This window comes from Lucilia sericata, unplaced genomic scaffold (genome assembly GCF_015586225.1).
Source record: "Lucilia sericata isolate MDLA Ls3-8-SP2 unplaced genomic scaffold, ASM1558622v1 Contig000036F_arrow, whole genome shotgun sequence".
In the NCBI taxonomy this organism is placed as follows: domain Eukaryota; kingdom Metazoa; phylum Arthropoda; class Insecta; order Diptera; family Calliphoridae; genus Lucilia; species Lucilia sericata.
In genome coordinates this window covers 933,617-953,835 of record NW_023994074.1, presented here as the reverse complement: position 1 = coordinate 953,835, position 20,219 = coordinate 933,617, and the positions used below count along the sequence as shown (strand labels likewise).

The window sequence follows — 20,219 nt, the reverse complement described above, 5'->3', positions numbered from 1 at the left end:
TATAGGTATTATTTTTAATTGATTATTCTGAATAGAAATATAAGTGATCATGCCATGATCATGTTACCACTTGTAGTATTCTGTATATATTCAATGTATTATTTTGATTTGGAGAAGCTTTAAATATAAAATGATCTTATCATCATATTCTGTATGATTAAATATTTAGAATGTTATTGGGATTATAATTAGAAATACATTTTTGTGACTATATTTCTATTCTTAATATTCTGCTTACTAAGATCGATCGTGCCTTAATTAATTCTAAATCTTTAAATTCAGAACAGAAATAGCTGGACGTTATAGCAGAAGCGTTCAGTATTCAGAAAATTTCATATATTGTTTTGAAAATATATGTATATTAGTGATCTTGTTACGATCGTAATGATGATCATTATATACCGCATGATTACATATCAACAATATAGTAGACTTTTGGTTATATTAGTTATGTGTGGAGATGTTGAAAGTATAAAGTGATCATGTCACGATGATCCATGTCTGTATGATCCATATCTAAAATATAGTTGAGATTATATTTAGTAATATAAAATTACAATATTCTTACAAAGAATAGAAATTCTGGCGATAATTATATTCTTTGTATTCTTCTTATTAAGGTCGATCGTAATAATAACATTTTTATTCCCTACACCACTTTAGTGGGGTGGGTATATTGGGTTTGTGCTGATGTTTGTAACATACATTCGTCCTATACTCAGCTTAAAGTACACCAAACGGCTTAAAATCGTTTTCTGAATCGATTAAGCTATGTCCGTCCGTCTGGCTGGCTGTCCATGTAAACCCTGTGCGCAAGGTACAGATTACACGCTTTTTTTTTGACGAAGCCTATTGAAAATTGTTAAAATCGGTCCACTATTTCACCTAGCCCTTATACGACAGAACCCCCCGAAAAGGGTTTCTGAGCTTATAAATATGTTAAATATACCTGTATATCGATAAAAAGTGGCACAACTAAGTTTTATACAAGCATTGATGATCTTGCCAAATTTCATAGAGATCGGGCCTCATTTGACCTTAGCCCCCATATAAAGTCCCCTTCAGAAAATTTGTTAAATGTTCAAAATTAAGTTATAAACACAAATATCGCGATGAAATTCAGTACAAATAAATTTTATATAAATATATTCACAAAATTTTATCGGGCTTGGTCCATATTTGCCCCTAGCCCCCATATAAAGCCTCTTTCAGAAAATTAGTTTTTCATCCATAAATTGCTTAAATCTATCGGAACAATGTAATATTGAATATAATTGCTTTATTATGAAAAATAAATCACATTTAATATTTACAACTGGTCGGTCAGGCCCGTATGATACCTTGTTTTTTGGTACCTTACTTGTTTTCTTTGAACCTGGTGATCCGGTTAAAATAGCAGTAGCTAGAAATTATAGCAGAAGCATTCATAATTCAGAAAATTTGCACTATCGCCACCATATTGGAATATAGGTTATGTTTAAGACCTAGAAAGCCGATCATTTCTAAATGGAAACTTTTCTTTGTTTGATTCACTATAAAACTTCCTAAATTATCTCAAGATCTTTTAGAACCCGATATCTTTTAAAAGATCTTTTAGAACCCAATATCTTTTAAAAGCCGATCATTTCTAAATGAAATCTTTTCTTTATTTGATTCAATATAAAACTTCCTAAACTATTTAACAAATCTCAAGATCTTTTAGAACCCAGTAGCTTTTATAACATTCAAATTCTGGAATTTTTTTTTATAACAAGTTCTTAGCTTAATTCAAAATTTATTTATTTTATAACGACTATTTTTGCAAAAACGAAAGATAACTATAAATGATTAAAAAGTTTAGTATTTAAAATAACGATTATTGTTACCTCAACACTACCCTGCTTACGTCGCAACCCCCAAATGTTCATAACTGGCCCCTCCGCTCCCCAAACACTCTTCACAAGAGCAAAATACAACTACAAAGCAAACTCTCATACAAACAATTTAAGTTAAAAAAAATGTATGATTCTTTTTAAAAGTCATGTGTTGATGGTTGTATTCAATATTTTTTTTTGTGGGGTTATTCACGATCATTTGGAGGGTCATTGAACCCACTCCATTCTATACAACACATACCTACCTATCTACTCTCTTTCTCACTCTCATTGCATATGTTTTTTTTGTTGGTGAACAGTAATATGTATTTTGCAATGATAAGTTTCAGTTTTTTTAACAAAAAAGAGCTTTTAGTTTTTTTTATTTGATGGAGCTAAAAATCTAAAAGCAAATAAACATATATTTGTATATATAATTTTGTCGAATGACTTTAGAAAATTATTTGAAAAAAAAAACATGCTGTTAAACTTCCATTGCAATGACTTCTTTAGTATAAATATAATCAGTCACACGTTTTTATAAAATTTCATTACTTCCTTCCTTTTGCATAAAAAAACACAAAACTGCCTAAAATACCAAAACGCATTACATATTTATTTGTTTAATTTTTTTTTTATTGCTAAAAGTTATCTGGCATTTTTTTGCTGATTTTCAAATATTTAACTAAGCTGTTTTATTTGCCTAAAGCTTTACTCTCAAACCCTTTAGTTGCCTTACCTTGATCAATTTAAACTTTATATTACAAGCTATTTCAGAATCAGTCATACATAGCTATTTGTTTAATATATTTATTATTTTTTTTCTTAAGTGTGAGTTCATTATTATTATTTTTTTTGAAAGAATTTCAAAACTTGTGTTAATTTTGTTATTTTTAAACTGAAATATGTAGTCAAGTTATTGCAGTTGTTTTTTTGTCAAATATAATGCAAGTTTTTTTGTTGTTGTTTGTTTATTAAAATTTTGTTAACGTTGTCTACTTTTGCATTTATTATACAATACACCCATTAATTTTTTGGAAAGCTGACAAAATTTTCAAAATGATCATCTAAACAAAGACTAACAAATAATAGGTGTTTCCTTTTATAAATAGTTGTTATATTTAAAATATAAAACCAAAATGTGTAATACTAAGAAATGATACATTTTCTTAAGTTTCCAGGAATAGCTAGTTACAAATAAAACCGCATAAATAATTAGTTTTATTAATAAGAAATAAAAAAAAAAACAATAAAAAAGTAAAGTCAAAAATTTCCCAGCAAACTTCTTATTTAGAAAGAAAGATCACACTGTCTTTAATAAAATGTAAACAAAAATAGGCAAAAAAAGCTCTAAAACAAAAGAAATAAGCACTATTCATTACATGGTAATTTACAAGGTAATGTGTTTACATTACTTTAACTAATTAAACATCAGCATTATTGTTTACTCAAAATCTAATAAATCTTCCACACACTTTACCTAGTCACCCCTGCTTTACTTTTTACTCATTACCTCCATTACCCCAATGTAAACAACACATCTTGCAATCAAAATATTTACACAATTTCCAAAATATTTTATTGTTAAATGATTCGTTGCAGCTTATATTTATATTTTTCAACTACGACGCAATTTAATTTATTTTAACTATGCACAAGTTCTTTTCAAAACTAATTAAGCCTGACAAACAAAAAAAAAAAAAAACTGGTAACGAATATTAAGTGATTTTTGTTGTTGTTGTTGTTGCCGTTATTATTATTATCAGATTCCAATAAACAAAATAATTACTATTGGTGATTAACGTCAATGCGACTATTCTATTAAATTTTTATTAATAAAAACAGGAATTTTATTACGAGACAAATGCAAAAAAAAAAAAACAGCAATCTTAAAATAAATCTAAAGAAATTTAAATAATCTGGCGGCAAGAGAGCATGAAAGGAAAAAAAATAGACAAAAAATTAACACCTAAAAAGTAAACGAAGCCAATAGATATAAATTCAATATTTTACACTCGTTTAGATGTGTAACCATAAATATGGGAGCTTTTTTTTGCGCGACCTGGGGGATATAATTGGTTTTTCTGAGCTTTTGTAACAGTTGTACATTCTTAACTGTTTAAACGATCTAGTCGCGATCGTGCTTTTGAGCTTTGCTAAGTCTTGAATACTACTCAGCTTAGAGTAGAGTAAAAAGCTAGAAATAAAGTAATTGTAAAAATCTGGTTTGAACTTTTAAAAAGCTTTAAGCTTTTTAGCTATTATATTGATCAGATTATAGACAAAAATATATATTCAATATTTTTCATTTGATTAGATCTGTAACCATAAATATGAGAACAATTTGTTTACGATACATCATCCTTATTGTTGGATTTTCTAAGAGTTTTTGTGTTTAAACGATCTAGTCGCGATCGTGCTTTTAAGCTTTACAAAGATTACTACTAATCGGCTTATGAAACATAGCGGATATTAATATGTTCACAATATACATAAATGACCATAGAAATCTAGAAGTAAAGCAATTGTAAAAGCTGGGATCGTACCTTTAAAAACCTTTAAGCTTATATTAAAGCTAAGCTTTCCTATTAGCTTAGATTACAAAGCTGACTAAAACTCTTTCAAGTACTAAAACGATCTTGAAGCAGTAATTTTTGACTTTGAAATCTAGGCTCTTGATCATGAGATTACTTAAGAACTTAAGTAACTTAAAACATAAATTTTAACGTAGCTGAGGGGCTATTAATATGAAAAACACGATTGTTTAGAAAAATTTTGAAATGATTGAATCAATAAATATAAATTGTTACAAAAATAGAATTGATCAAGCTACGATCGTGTTTGTGATCTTCGACCTTCTCTAAAAGCTTAAATCAACGAGGGCGAAGATTGTAAGTTTCTATGAAAGTGGGATGATCATGGCTCTGAATTCGCTACTGATCGCTTAACACAAATGTTTAAATATCTAAATATGTATACCTAAACCTTAAAAAGGAACTATTGGGAAACAAAAAATTGAACTAATCGCTGTTATATTTGAAACGATCTTGCCACTATTAAGCTTTTGACTTCTAAACAGCTTTTTAAACATAAATCATTGTTAGGCATTCTTTGTTGTGAATATTAACAAAGTTGTCTACATGAATCAGAATAAATCGTAAAACGATCGATCCACGATCGCCTTTCTGACCTTTGAACTGAAAACCTAAATCTAAAGAAAGCTGAGAGGCTATTAATGTGAAAAACACGAGTGTTTAGAGAAATTTAAATTGAAACAAAACTAGAATTGATCTAGCTACGATTTTGTTGGTGATCTTAGAACTTGCCTAAAAGCTCAAATCAAATTGTAAGCTTTTAAAAAAGTGAGATCATGCCTATGAATTCGACAATGATCACTTAATAAAAATTTATAAATACATTAATAAAATATGAACATGTTGAGTTATGTTCAAGGGTTTTAGAAGATCGTCCTGTTAATATTATAGATCATCTTTATATCTCCAAAGAGATAGTCAGGGAACTAGTGTAGTGTTAGTTATGTTGACTCTAAGGAGGTTAATTCTAGCCCAAGCACTAGTTACGGAACTAGTTCCAAAGAAATGTTAAATAAATATATGGAGAAATCCCTATTTTTAGAATATTTTTTTTCATTTTCTTTGCATTTACTCAAGATGCATCATTCTTTATTTTTTTCCACCTTTTTTTTACCAATTTAAAATAATTTATAGAATTCTATGTCTAGTAATAAACAATTGTTTTTTTCTACATTTATGATTATTATTTTATTTTTCAATTCTATATGATGAGTGGGAATGAATATGAAGTGTAGAGTAGAGTACGAAAAAAATACATTCCCCGTTTATTTGCTCGTAATATTATGAGTAAATTTTAGTATTTATTTTGCATGTTCTCTCCTATACAAATGCATTCACTAAATAAATATAAGCAAAAAAAAAAAAAACATACAGGCATATATAGAATAATAAATATAGTACATAATATTTTGTTGTTATTTCTATATTATTAGCTGGTTTATTTTTTCGCATTTTACACACACACACATTCTACAACACAACAGCAAAAAGGTTAAGAAACTTATTGGGTTTAATAACATTTCACAAGGTTATTAGATAAACAACAAAACAAAAACAAAACAAATTTAGCTTTTATAATAATAATCATACACACTGCTATGCTACAGCCCAAACCCCTCACTCCCCCTCAAACGCCTTCAACAATTAGACATACAGTGGACTTGACTGCATGTGTGTTGTTTTTTTTAATTTGTGTGCTTTGCAACAGAGTAAGTACGTGTGTTTTTTTGTTGTTGTTGATTAAACTTAGAGTAAGTAGTAGAGTACACTCTACTCTCTAACTGTGCCTTCAAATTGCAAACTGCATTAAAGCAACAATTGTTGCGAAATAATAATCACAATTGATTGTTATAAGTACTACAACACAATAAAAAAAATTATGCTTTTTTGTTGTTGTTTTAGTCATTATTAATTGATCTTGATGTTAATGATCTTCAATATTACTGGAATGAGGTGGTTGGCATTGTACAGTATTTTTTTTTTGTTGGCCAGTCAATGCAATTTTTATTTTATGAACACACAAAATCCAAAAAGTTACATACATACATATGTACATACATACATATGCATGTATGTATGTAAGTACATGTGAGGGAATAAACGGTTCATAGGAAGTTTGTGTACCGTGTTCTGTGTGTGTGTTTAAGCAAAAAAATTTGCATGCTGTCGATGTCGTTAAGGTTATAAATGAAATTTATAAATTATTTTATTACGCAAATGCTGTAAGGTTATCATTGCAACAACAACAACAACAATAATATACAACACAAAAGTTTGTATCTCACACTGTGTGAGGTTTTAAGTGATAAATTAAATTTGTGTTTAAAACAAACAATATTGAAATTATCAAGGAAATGCATTGTGATTCTGAAAATAACAGCAAAGAGTTTGATTGACACAGTTAGAGAGAGAGAGAGAAAAAAAACTCAGTTTCGAAACTCTCTCCAAAGAAGCTTGATATCGTTTAAAAATACATTTCTTCAATCAATTCAATTGCCTAAGAGTTTAGTCGTTGTATACCTAAATATAACTGGTTCAACCGGTTTGACTAAATTAGGGAGAGACGAATTAGTCCCGTGTCCTCTACAGTTCTGTGATTTTACCAATAGTATCATATTCATTCCTCCGATGGCATCATGACATCATTTCAAGAATTCTATACTAAAAGTTAATTTCACAACTTAAAGACCGGAAAAGGTTCAGAGAATCGTCTTTAGCAGATTATCATGATCTATTTCAATCGGGACTTTATCTTCTCTTAAATATTCAACTTTACATGTGATAAGAATGAATCGCAATCTCATTATAGTTTCATAGTTTCTCTCCCAAATTCGAGAGACTTTGTAAATTCCCTTGAGATATAAGCAATAGAATAGTTTCGTGGGTTATCGTCTACTGAGAACAAACGAGTCTGTGTCTTTTGTTTCGTCCAGAGCACTTTGATGGGTTTATCGGTTGTCTTTATAGAGACCTAAAGTGGAACCGGTCCCTATACCCGAAGCAACAGTTAGTTACATACAAAAGTTTTTCTAAGGCATAGTAGTAACGATTCTCTTATTGTGGGCATTGTTCCCAAATCTTTGATTTAATTTTATTTTCCTATTCATGGCACGAGTAGCTAACTAAACATACTACCTTAAGCAACTTTAAGTTGCCAACAATTCAGGGTCAAGTTTAAAAATGTTGTTATACTATTAGCAAGTGTTGGTGTAAATTGAGTCTATAACTATATTTTAAAGCGATGGCTGGTTATAGCATGTAATCACAGTAGTAAGTGGTAGGTGTTATTATACTACAAAAAAAAAAAAACAAAAACATACAAACATCGTTGTAATGAAACATAAACTAAATGTCTGTCATTATTAAATCATTAACAAATTAACACCAGCTTGAATGTTGTTGTTGTTGTTTTTTATGTAGAAAATAAATACCAAATAACAGAAAAAAAAGTATTAATAATGAAAATAAAAAAATAAATAAAAGAGAGGTAATATTACAAATTGAATAATTACATATAAATACCGGGAATACAGCTAAAGTTAAACATATACATATGTATACCACTCATGACCAACTGACTGACTGACATAAAATGCCTGGAAAACTGAGACAAAAACCAGCAATTCAAAAAAATGAAAAAGAAAAAAAAATTGCATGTTGCTGCCACTATTTCTTCTTTTATTTTACTGTTCGACACACAAAAAGGCGCCTTCAAAATCTAAAACATACAAAAGTAACAACAGCAGCAAAAGCAAAAAATTGCAACGGAAAATCCACTTTAGCTTTTATATTCGTGTTGTTTTTTATTATTATTATTAAACGTATCTTTCAGCCATGTATTATCAATGTATTTGTCTAGCTTTTTTCCCTTGTTCTTTTACATAGTATATATATATTTACAACAACTGCACAACAACACAAAAAAAATGTGGAGCATGCATGCTGCATTTACAACATCGCCTGATAGTTAAACAGGCTGTCAGTCAGTCCGACAGTCATAGCAATCCAGCCAACTAAGTAAATGTATCGGGCAACCGAAGAACTAAATAATAACAAAACCAACAAAATCCAACCAACCTACATATGTATATTGTACATCTATTCCTATATAGAAATAACAAGTAACAGATTAATACTCAACCAGCAACAACAATAAAAACTAAACCAACAACAGAACAGCAACAACAACAACAACAATACGTAATAATAACAGAAAAATATGGGTTGGGAATTATCGCTACTTATTCGTAGATATTTACAAAAAAAAAAAGTGAAAAAAATAAAAAAAATTGTGTAAAATTTTCCACAACTTCAGGGATAGATTTTTTTGCACTGTGGGTCCTATTATAATGGAATCTATAATAAATAAAAAATATTCAGCTGTTTACACATTAGACTAAAAGAACTCAAGAACACTATGTCAATCTTTGCTCTCGATTCTCACACGGCTTAAGATTGCCACTTCAAAGAGAAATATTCGATTAGAGCGGATCTGAATAGAGAACTAATATCGCGGCTGGTGCCTAGAGACCAGTTTAAATTCTATTCTTATTATGATGTAGATAAGGTTAATTAAATCAAGAACACAAAGTCTAATGTTCCCATGAAAATTTCGGATTTGCTCCCCAACATGCCGATGCTTACTCGCCTTAAGATTGCCATCTCTTTGATAGCAACGACAAAGCGGGTTTAAGCCCAATGCTTTTATAGAATTCAAACAATAACTTTTTTAAAACATTAAATAATTTTTTTTTTTAAATATTACTCATACGCCTCCAAAATGTATCTTAGAGATCAATATTCTAAATCAATGCTGGTCATAAGGTTTATCAGTGTAATTTATCAGGTGAAAACATAACGTCAACGGCTCCGAGAAGAATTCGAGAATGAAATCTAGACACATCGATCCTATTTTTACACCCTTGAATCTATTAAAGTTCTTAACTTCAACATAATAAGATCAAAATGTCTTGTTAATTGTATTCTCTCTCTCTGAACCTACTCGTTCAACACTAGGTCTAATAAATTTGGGTTTTAAGACCTGAGAACATTTGAAGGAATGAAAAAGCCGATTATAGCTTTAGCCCCGTAAATATATTTTCTATTTTGGAAGTTTTATCAGGAAATAATTACTCTCTATAACACCAAATATCTTAGATATCTTAAGGTGATCTGAGCTTTTGTGATCTGAGCTATCTCAAAGTCAAACATTTTAGAAATACCAAATGGTTTCCACAATTTTCGATGATAGCTTTGGCCCAGCAAAGATCTTTCCAATTTAGGAAGTTTTTTCCCCTATAACATCAAAGATCTTAGATATCTTGGGGTAAGCCTATTTCGTAATCTATGTCAATGTTCTAATTGAATAGTTTAGAAATACCAGATAGTTTCCAAGGGGTTTTCAAAGTCGTCCGAGTTCGGAGAGGAACTACAACCTCGACAAATCTGCTAAATACATTGATAAAGCTAAGGAAGCTAAATGCGAGTCGAAGGTTAAACCAAAGTTTCTGACATTAGGTTTTAATTTATAATACATTTCATACAATTTCAACCCACTGTGCTAAAGTTTCTATAAGTATGCAAGTAAAGTGCAGTAAAGCAAACACATAGACAAAGCTTGTGCATTTATACTTCTACTCCTAAAACACAAAATGTGTCTGTCCCTCGGTACTCGATTTGTTTGGTATCGTCTGTCCGTGGCACAGTCTGTCTGTCCCTTCATTTCGTTTGCTGTGTGTATGAACGTCCACTTAAGTTGTATGCATTTTATTAAATGTGCATTTATTTTTTTTTTGCAGTTTATTTTATATTTTACAAAATGTGTGTGCTTTGAATGTTTTTGCTTTTGAAGTTAAGTAAGTGTTAGTAAGAATGTCAGGATGTATGTGAGACGGTGATAAAGTGTATAAGTAAATGTTGACTCCAATAATAATGATGTGTGTTTGTATGTAGTACGTAGTAGACGACGACGGCTATGATGATACAAGGAGGTTGTAGTTGTTGTTTTTGTCGTATATTGCTATTTTTTTTTTCTATAGGCATTTTTGTTATATTTGTGAACCTAACAACTAGTAATATGCAGTTGGCCTTGGTTTCAGTTTCCGAGAATAACTTGCTTCATCAGTTGTTGTTGTTATTGTATTATATATAAGTATGTTTGTTTTAGCAAATAAATGCCTATGTATGGGTGTTTAACTATGTGTATGCAATTTATATTGCAATTTTGTTTTTTATTCTCAGTTTAATATTTAAGCATCCTATTTCTCTGTTTGCTGTTTGACTTCATATGTATGTATGTATGAATGTTCATGAGTGTTCAGAGTTGCGTGCTTTTTTCTATGTGTCTACATGTTAAATATTCAACTATAAAATACGGCCTTGAATGGCATCAATATAACGTTATTGTTGTTGTAGTTTTTTTTTTTGCTCTGTTCTGTTATATCTATTTACAACACACATACATACATAGAGTATTAAGAAAAATGTAATACAAAAGGATGTTTGCTAAATAAACTTTAGTTTATTTAATACTATTTACTTGCTTATAGATTATTCTTCTTTTAGTTGAAACTGCATTTATGTTTCTTTGTGTCTGAATTTATTGTAATTTTTTTTCTTGTTGCTGCTGTTGCTGTTTAATATTTTGTTCAGAATTCTCTCACACAAATTTAATCTAAGTTATTGTTATATTTTTTTGTTTACTCGTTCTCTTATATTGACTTTGACCATTCTGAACTGGAACTATTCATTAAGTAGTACTAATTAGAGATCAAGGCTAACGGAAGTGAAGTTTAAATGTATTTAATGTTTGTATTTGCAATTAACTATAGTGTAATTGTGACGATCTGTTGTAGTGGGGGAGAGAATAGGGGAATTTGTGGGAATTTGACTAATTATAAGTTTAAGAGTTGTTTATGTTTTAACAAACTAAATTATCGCCCTATTCAAGTTTCCCTACGCCTGTATAAAATTGTTAAAATTTTAAGCCTTTTCTATCCCCCATGAACCCCTTGGCTAAACTAGTTCTTTGTTAGTTTTTTGTCTTTCTAAGGGAGGAATATTATACTGATCTTTTCTTTTATATTTGAATAACTTATAATTTTTTGTTTATTTTTTTCAACTTCCCTAGAAACTAAACCAAACTCTACTAGCTTACGTCATTCTAAAAACTTCATTTTTTTTATACATTATGGAAAGTATCACATTATCACTGAAACCTTATATGTTTTCTTTAAAGAGTTTAGTTTTTTTTGCTCGTATACATGTGGGTTTATTGTTCCACTGCTACTACTGACACTATTACTAAAACTTCTAAAAAAAAAAAATTGTATAATACCTACTACACTCCACTTTTATTCCCCTAATTTTCAAAGATTTTTTTCTACTAATAAAACCCTTTAAAAAAATATAATAAAAATTTATACAAAAAACAAAACAAACAGAAAAAAAAATAAGATTATCAAGAAACCTTGAAAATATGACCATTTTATTCTACTACTACTACTACTATATATTATGAATGCAATTCTAGTCAGGTTTCTTCTATCGAATGTAAGCAAAACATGGAATAAATAAAATAATACTCTAAAGAGTAGAAAATAAACTTTTTAAATACTACAACTCTTACTAATACCTAGACATTAGCTAGTCTAGTGATATCTGTGTGAGGAATAAAGAAAAAGATCTTTATGTGTATGAATTTTGTTTACACTATTACTATTAGAAGAGCTTGGTGGTGGTTAACACAGTGGGTTGAAATGCTAGAAAAATTTTCCTTAATTATAGCATTAAATGAACAAGTTTTTATAGACATCTAGAAATCTTTTTATGAATTATCAGTAAATTGTTCAACAAACTTTTTATGTACTATTTTATGTTAAGCTTTTTTCGGAAGCTTTTGAAAAGCTTTAAAGAAATCACTTATTCTAGTCACTAGAATCTAGTGACTTCTCTTTGTATAACAAAATTTCCTAGTTCTTGTTTGTCTTATACTTTAATGAAGCTTTTTTCGAAAGCTTTCAATAAAAATGCTCTTTTCTGTGACTAAAACCTGTTACTAAGTCAACGTAAAAGAATCTGTGGTTGTAGAGCAGTGAATTAAAGGAAAATTAAATTCGCATTTCAAATTCTATCTAATAGCTTTTTTCGTATGCTTTTAATAAAAAAAAACTTTAAGAGAATCGCTTATTCCAGATAACATACACATCTTATTATATCACCAAGCTCCCTACGAAAGCTTTTAACACTATCGTCCTATTGAGAACAAATTTCTCAGGTATCATTAAGTGTTATCGATCTCTTACTAACGCATCCTTAAAGGATCTAGAGAGGTGTGAGTCACAGGTTTTTATCCTAGAAAGCTTTCGATAAAAACATCATTATACGAATTTCTTATCATCGCTCAGTTTGTAGTGTCCTAGGCTAAAAAGCTTTTATCAGAGAGTGAAACATAAAGCTCTAAAAAGCCATCAGATAATGTCCCATCTAAAAACCTTTAAACTTCGGATAAGAAACTACATACTTATGACAAGTTTATCACTTAGATGAAGGATATAAAATAAGAGGATCATAGGGTAAGAACTCGGGACTAACTTAACTTAAGTAATACTTTTAAAATCATATAGTTTCCTTAAATATGTGGGACTGGAATGGTTTAAAAGTCTTACGCTTCTCTTTAAGAAAACATGCCCGATTTATTTCCTATTTCCCACCACTGTGTCATCTCTAGACTTCGTAGATGTTCGTTATTGTTTGTTTTCTTCTTCTTTTCATTGTTAAACGTGTTGTCGTTGTTGTTGATAGTGTTATAGAAGAAGCCCGAACATAGAAGAAACCTCTGGTTATATGTCTCGCCTTTCTTAAGCTTTTTTATAATATAAACATGTCTTTGTTATCATGATGCGTTTTGTAGAGATGTTGTTGTTGTTGTAGGAGCCCTTTTTAAGAATCTAGTAGAATTTCTTCTAGTTGTAGTGCAAAAACAAGACAAAAATAAATATACATCTAGAAAAGAACGGTTGGTCGTGTAGTTCGTTTATTTGTTTTCCTAAAGATACAGTAGGACCTCGATTATTCGTGATTCGATTATCCGGCAACATCAGTTATCCGGGATAGAAAAAGAACATTTTTTGCATCGACTTAATATTTTTTGGATCGACCTACATTTTTCTGCATATTTTAACCGTGATTACCTCTATTACCCGTGATTATTCGAAATTAAATAACATGAAATCTTTATCTACTGTTCTTTGTTTTCTGAAAAAAATATTTTTTTTCGTATTTTTGAAACATTAATGTATTTAAAATTCATGAATTATTTAGTTTTTATTAAATATGTACATTCTCATTTATTAATTAATCAAAATATGTATTCAAAAACTGGCCAACATTGGCACTCAATTAACCGGGAAAATTGATTATACAGAATGCTTTCGGTCCCGACCATCACGGAAAATCGAGGTCCCACTGTACAATAAATGGTTGGTTGGTTGGCTGACTGGCTGGTTGTTAGTATCTGTCTGTCCCTACTAGTTTCTATAGTATCTGTATGTATTTTTGCTGGTGCTGGCTGGTGTAAAAGCGGAATGTAGAAAAATGTGTTAGTGGAGTAGTTGTGCATTACGTCACCTTGTTACTAGAGAAGATGCCGGTTTCTGTCTGTCTGTCTGTCTGTCTGTCCCTCCGAGTTGTTGTAGTTTGCTTCATGATTTTATTATTATGATGATTTTTTTTTGTGCTGCTTTGTTTTTGTCTCTGGGTCTGGGTTATAATTTATATCAACAGGAAGACAGAGGCTCCCTCTGTTTCTTTAATATATATAGAATAAAACATCATTATCATCTTGAACATTGTTATTATTACAAAAGACTGGAATACCAAGAAAAGTAAGAGTGAAATACATAGAAAAGGAAAAGACAGACAGACGGACGGACAGACAGACATTTAGACTAACAAACAATTTACTAAAGTGTCATATATATATATATGTATATAAAGAGTCAGACCAGACTGACAGAATAGGTATGGGGAGAGTCTTGAAATTTGTTGTTTTTTTTGTGGAAAAAATTGTATTAGTTGGAATATTAGTCTCTTTGTTGGTTTTAGTTGAGTGCGTATAACAGTCCATCAGTAGTTGTTCGTATCATAGAGAGTTGGCGGATATGCTTGTTGATTTGTTGTATTGACTATGTAAAGTATCCGAAAAACCAAAAAAGCAGACGATGACTGCACAGATGCAATTTTACAATTTAACTTACTAATACTCAGACTTATACTACATACAGACTTAATAATTTTTATGACATTTTCACATAGGAATAGTTTTAGTTATTTGTATGACCATGAATATTTTATTTTGTGTGTGTGTGTGTGTCTTTTGTGAGACCTTTTTAAAGTTATTAGTAGAGGTTTAACTGACTCTTTTTAGCTACATATGTATGTATGTGTATGTGCGCAACCAATAATTTAATTGTGGCTTTTTTATTATTAATTTGCATTTAATTGTTGTTTATTGTTTATTTTTCTTTGTTGTTGGTGTTTTTTTTTTAGAAAAACTATTTAAAGTTTTATTAGCCTAATGGTTGAGCACTCGTTTGTATGAAAAAAAAAAGAAAGCGAAAGTGAAAAAACCCATTTACGTTTGAGCGTTTCTTATTTATAGAACTAATAACCAAAGGCGAGTTGTGGTTTTTGTGAAGAAAACTAAAATAGTTAGATTGTTAGTAAGAATTGCCGATATGCTGATTATTGCTGCTAATAATGAAAGTGTAATATTATAATTAAAAAGAAAAATTAAATGAGTTCGAAGGACCATTTGTGGGTATTGACGTAAATTAAAGGTGTTTTAGGTGATATAAAAGATTTATTTAAGGGCAAGAAAAAAAACGAAATTTTGAATTTAGGTTTGTTTTTCATTTCTGGGAGAAAGCTACAAAAGTTTACGATTCTTTAGTTTAAGAGATATTCAGATTTTTACGGCTCTATTTGCGAGATTTTCAATGATAAAGTTTGATTTTCTGAAAGCTATGGAAGGTATTTGCAATTGCCTCAATTAGGAGTCCGTACTGGACCCTTTTAATGCTGATTCTGATCAGATATTTTGGTATAATTCTCAGTATTTCAAGACATTGGTTGTTTGAAAATATTGAATAATATCTTGATGATCTGCTAATCATATAATGGAATGAATAATTGGATTCATTTGTGGACTGAACCTGTTGTGGTAATAACTAAGGCGGCACATGGGTCTCCCAAACTATTCAAAAAGTTTATTTTGAAATAAAATCGTTTGCCTTCTCCGAGTCAACATTTTAAAATTTACAGTCAAATTAACAGAACTGTTGTGTACTTTCTTATTTTCATTCATTTTCGGTGTTAGTGAACTAATCTGAAACGATTTTTAACACCCACTTGGACACAGATGGCATAAATTACTTCAGAGAGTTCTCTTACAAGATAAACGGTTGAAATTTTAGACTAGATCTTAAAAAAATGTGTTTTGTTTTTTATAAAATTAAAGATTTTTATCTTAAAAATAATCAAGTTTGAGTTTAATGTATAAAACTTACCTTATATAAAAAAACATTGAACAAAAATGATGTAAAAGTATAAAAATATGTATATAAACAGCATTTAAATCCTGAGGTAAACATTTAACATTATAAAGCTTAACATATCCTGAGTAATATTTGTTGAAAAACACTTCAACTTTTTCACTTTCCAAAGCAATTTCTTTCCAAAACTAATGGAAAATATTAAATATTTTTCATAACATTTCTTTGCATTTTTAAATAATTGCACTATAATTTTTATATATTTTTTTCGTTAAAATTTCAATTATTAATTTAAAAAAAATTCCTTCGCCTTGACCGTCACCACCACTCACTCATTCACACACTAGCTCGAAAAATGTTCGTTCACTGTAAGAGTAGTATAAGCTCCATAAAATTCTACGTTTTATGAGGCAAATATATATTTTTTCAGATTTTTTTGCAATTTAGTTTGAAGAAAAAAATTCTAGTGATCTTGCGCTTAGTGCGTGCGTTCTCGTTTGCAACCTTACGAAGTCTAAAATAACGACAATGAAACATACTGGCTAAACTAAACTACAAGAAAAAAAAAAAAACATAATAATATAAATTGTATGAGTATAAGAAGAATCTACTTGTCCGTCAACATACATACACTATACTACACAAAGCCCTGCATACATTCCTTAACTTATTTAAACATTGAACAGTGTAATAATAAGAAAACACTCATACACCCTAAACAAAAAAAAATAAAAAGAAGAAAAAATTGCGAATCAAAGGAGGATGATGACGATCATCATCGTTGTAGTGGAAATATAAAGGAAATCGTGTAAAAATAAAATAACAAAGTGCAGACGATAAAAGCGTATGATGAACAGCAAACTACTAAAAACACGATCAAACCCAACATCGAACAAACAAAAGAGCTAGAAGTTGCTATACGACGACAACGATTCATTAAAAAAATGGCAGACAGACAGCCAGCCAGACGGACATGCAAACAACAATGTCAAAGAAGATGAAGGAGAAATATAGTTTGCAAAATATAAAAAAATAAACTCAAATGTCCTTCTGCAGCAAAGGGAGTATAAAAGCTCTCAATTTGTTTGTTGTTTTTTAATTGTATTCTTTATTGTGGTTTTCTTTATTTTGAAAATTTTGTTAAGAAAATATAATCACATTTGATGTTTTATGTAATTTCTATAAGTTTTAAGTGATTTTTGTTAAAGAAGTTGTTTTATTGCAAGTGGGAGAAAGTTTCTATTAAAGCTTTTCGTAGTTGTAGTGATCATGTAGAAATTTTATATTTAATGTAACCCTGCAGTTCGACAAAGAGTCAATGCATCCGAAAAATACAGTGATTTTCACTAACGTCTAACCACCTGGTTGGCTCTAACTCGTCTTTCGTGACGGATGTTCTCTTTGTAAACTTTAATGGCCCCTTTGTAAGCGAGAGGGGGGACACTTAAAAAGCACTTGTCTGTCTCTTTGTAACCTATAGGGTGACGATTGACTTCCTTGTAGGACAAGCACATGTTAAAATAGCTAGTCACCTGGACAGTTGGTGGCTAGGTGTAACCCTATGTGGTAGGTTAAATAAGGAGTTGGGTACTGTCCGACCGAACTGCTGGGAAGGGACAATAAATCTACTAACACATAAAAACGATAAGTACTTAATACATTTAGACACGTTGAATCTTTCTTAGATCCTGACTTGATCTTTAAGAGAAAATAAGACGGTATTTATACAAGAGATCACGGGATTAATGTAGTATATGCATTAATTAGTAAGCTTAATTGTTTCTTCTATATTTGCTTAATATCAGACATAGGCGGAGAGAGACAATTGAGCTCTCTGAAGGGTTTTATTTGTTTTTAAACATGTGCATACAGGCAAAAGAGAGGGAGAGCCCTTTGCCAATATCTGCTTTATATCGAATGCTTGCAGCCGTAACTCCCTGGATAAGGAGAGACTAATAAAGTATAAATCCTAAACAATGTTTAGGAGTAGGCTTAATAAATATATTCTCTAAGTTCAGGTGATCAGTTAATCTTCACAACAGCTGAGTTAGAAATTTTATAACAAGTTATTATTTGAGTTTTTAGAAGATTCGCTTATTTGGTTGTTTCCATTCTTGTCCTACGGATTGAAACAACTGAGCTTTTGCCTTCTCTTGCTAACACTTCTGTAAAATTTAGAGTGTAGACTGGATCATGCGCAAAACTATTTCTTTCAGGCGGAGAGAGACAATTGAGCTTTCTTATTTGTTTTTTAAACATGTGTTAGCTTTCGTACTTGTGCAGGAAAAAGAGAGATAGAGAGCCCTTAGCTTATCTCTGCTTTATATTGAAATCTTGCAGCCGGTACTCACTTGATCAAGAGAAACTAATAAAGTAACAATTCTAAATAACTAAGGAGGCAGTGTTTTTAAGGAGCAGGCTTAATAAATATATTCTCTAAGTTCAGGTGATCAGCTGATCCTCATAACAGTTGTATTAGAAACTTGATAAAAAGTGATTATTTGAGTTTTTAGTAGAGTTTAACTTATTTTACTTGTTTCCAATTCAAACGAAAGCAATTCTTGTGCTGGGGATTAAAACATCTATGTTTTTACCTTCTCTTGCTAACTCATCTGTTAAATTAAGAGCGTAGATTGGATCATGCGTAAAGCAATTACAACTTTCTTTGAGACATTGAAAAAGTTTCGGTGTTGCGATCGGCCAAATGTTAAAATATTTAAATTTCCATGCATTCAAAATAAACCTTAAAATATTAAAGGAAAGACAGAAGTGATCGCGCTGTATATGAAAGAAAGGGTTATTGGTTCGAGTCTCAAAACTTTAACTTTTTAGAGGTGGAACTTGGTAATCAATCAATTTTTATTTAATATAATTTTCAATATTTTTGTTAAATATGTTTAAGACAAATTTAAAAATATTTTTTTTTAAATTTTTTTCAAAAATATTTTTTTTTCATAACTATTGTAATTGGCGCCATTTTTGGCATAAGAGCAAACAATTGGTCCTTCATGCTCTTAATGTTTGGTGGCACGATCACTTAATGGAGAACAATTTTCTGTTTAACAGATTTCAAATTTTTTCCTAGCTTTTAAAAAAAGACAAAATCACAAAACGATCTTTTCGCTTTCAAAAAGCTTTAAGTTAGGATTTTTTTAATTTTAAAAATTTTTGTATAAATTTTTTTATTTTTTTTAAATTTAATATTTTTAATAATTTCTTTAGCACTTTAATAAATTTTCGAAAATTTAAAATTTTTTTTTTTTTGCAAAAAAAGCTTTTAAAATTGCTTTAATTCTAAAAATAACTTACTTGCTTATTCCTTTTAAAATCTTGTAAAGTTTGTTTTTATAATCAGCGATTTTTAAGTTTAACTAAACACATTTTGAAAAAGTTTTTTTTTTAAATATTTCTCAAAAGTTTTATATGAAACGTCAACATTTCTTTATCGTCAACAAATTCTATCAAAGATTTTGTTAGCAATTTTTTTTTAATTTTTTCTTGCACTTATAACAAAAAAAGTGTCTAATTAAAACAGTTATTTATTATTATTAATAAAAATTTTCAAAATTAATATGTAATTACACTTGTCAAAAGTGTTTTTTTTATAACTGTTAATTTTTTTTTTGTAAAATTTTTCCAGCACTTAACTAAAGTGTTTTTGTGTTTGTTTTCTAATAAAGTTTTTTTTTTTAATTTTATCTTTAAATTTTTTGGGGGTTTTTGTTGTAAGAACTTGAAAATTTCCTTTTTTTTATAAAACTTAGAAAATTTTCTTTAACAATTCCAACAACGAGGTAGTTTTTGGTTATTTTTTCTAATTTATTTTTCTGTACGGCTTTTCTGCTGCAAATTTTGATTGTTGATTTTGATGTAAATCCAATAGCAAAATCTTTTGTTGTTGTTTTAATTTTGAACCTTTACTGATCGAATTAAAAAATTCAACTGAATTGAAAAATGTGCAGTTTATGTCCAATTGAATCAGAGAAATACCCTGTGTGGTATTTTTTTTTGTTTTTTTTGGAGTAGAGTAATTCTCTTTACGAGACTTGGTGTTGTATATTTTGTTGTTGTTGTTTTTGTTGAGTATAATTTGGCATATTGTTGTTTGTAACATATATAGACGTTGCGGTCCGGGCAGCAGCAAAAGCGTCATTATTACTATCATACCGTAATAATATGAAATTTTAGTAGAGAAAACAGCAAAAAAAAAAGACGTTCAC

At 29.7% G+C, this 20,219-nt stretch overlaps 1 protein-coding gene across 4 annotated transcripts in view; it reads right to left on the bottom strand.

The window, feature by feature from the left end:
• Nucleotides 1-19,573, bottom strand: part of LOC119612736 (broad-complex core protein) — a 78,127-nt gene extending 58,554 nt beyond the window's left edge. Inside the window, exon 1 of one of the 4 annotated variants that reach the window (XM_037968593.1) lies at nt 19,309-19,573. The gene's annotated coding sequence lies outside the window, so the exon portion shown is untranslated. The remainder of the gene's footprint in view (nt 1-19,308) is intronic. The other 3 variants (XM_037968607.1, XM_037968600.1, XM_037968611.1) reach the window with 3 other exon arrangements.
• Nucleotides 19,574-20,219: the final 646 nt, after the last annotated feature.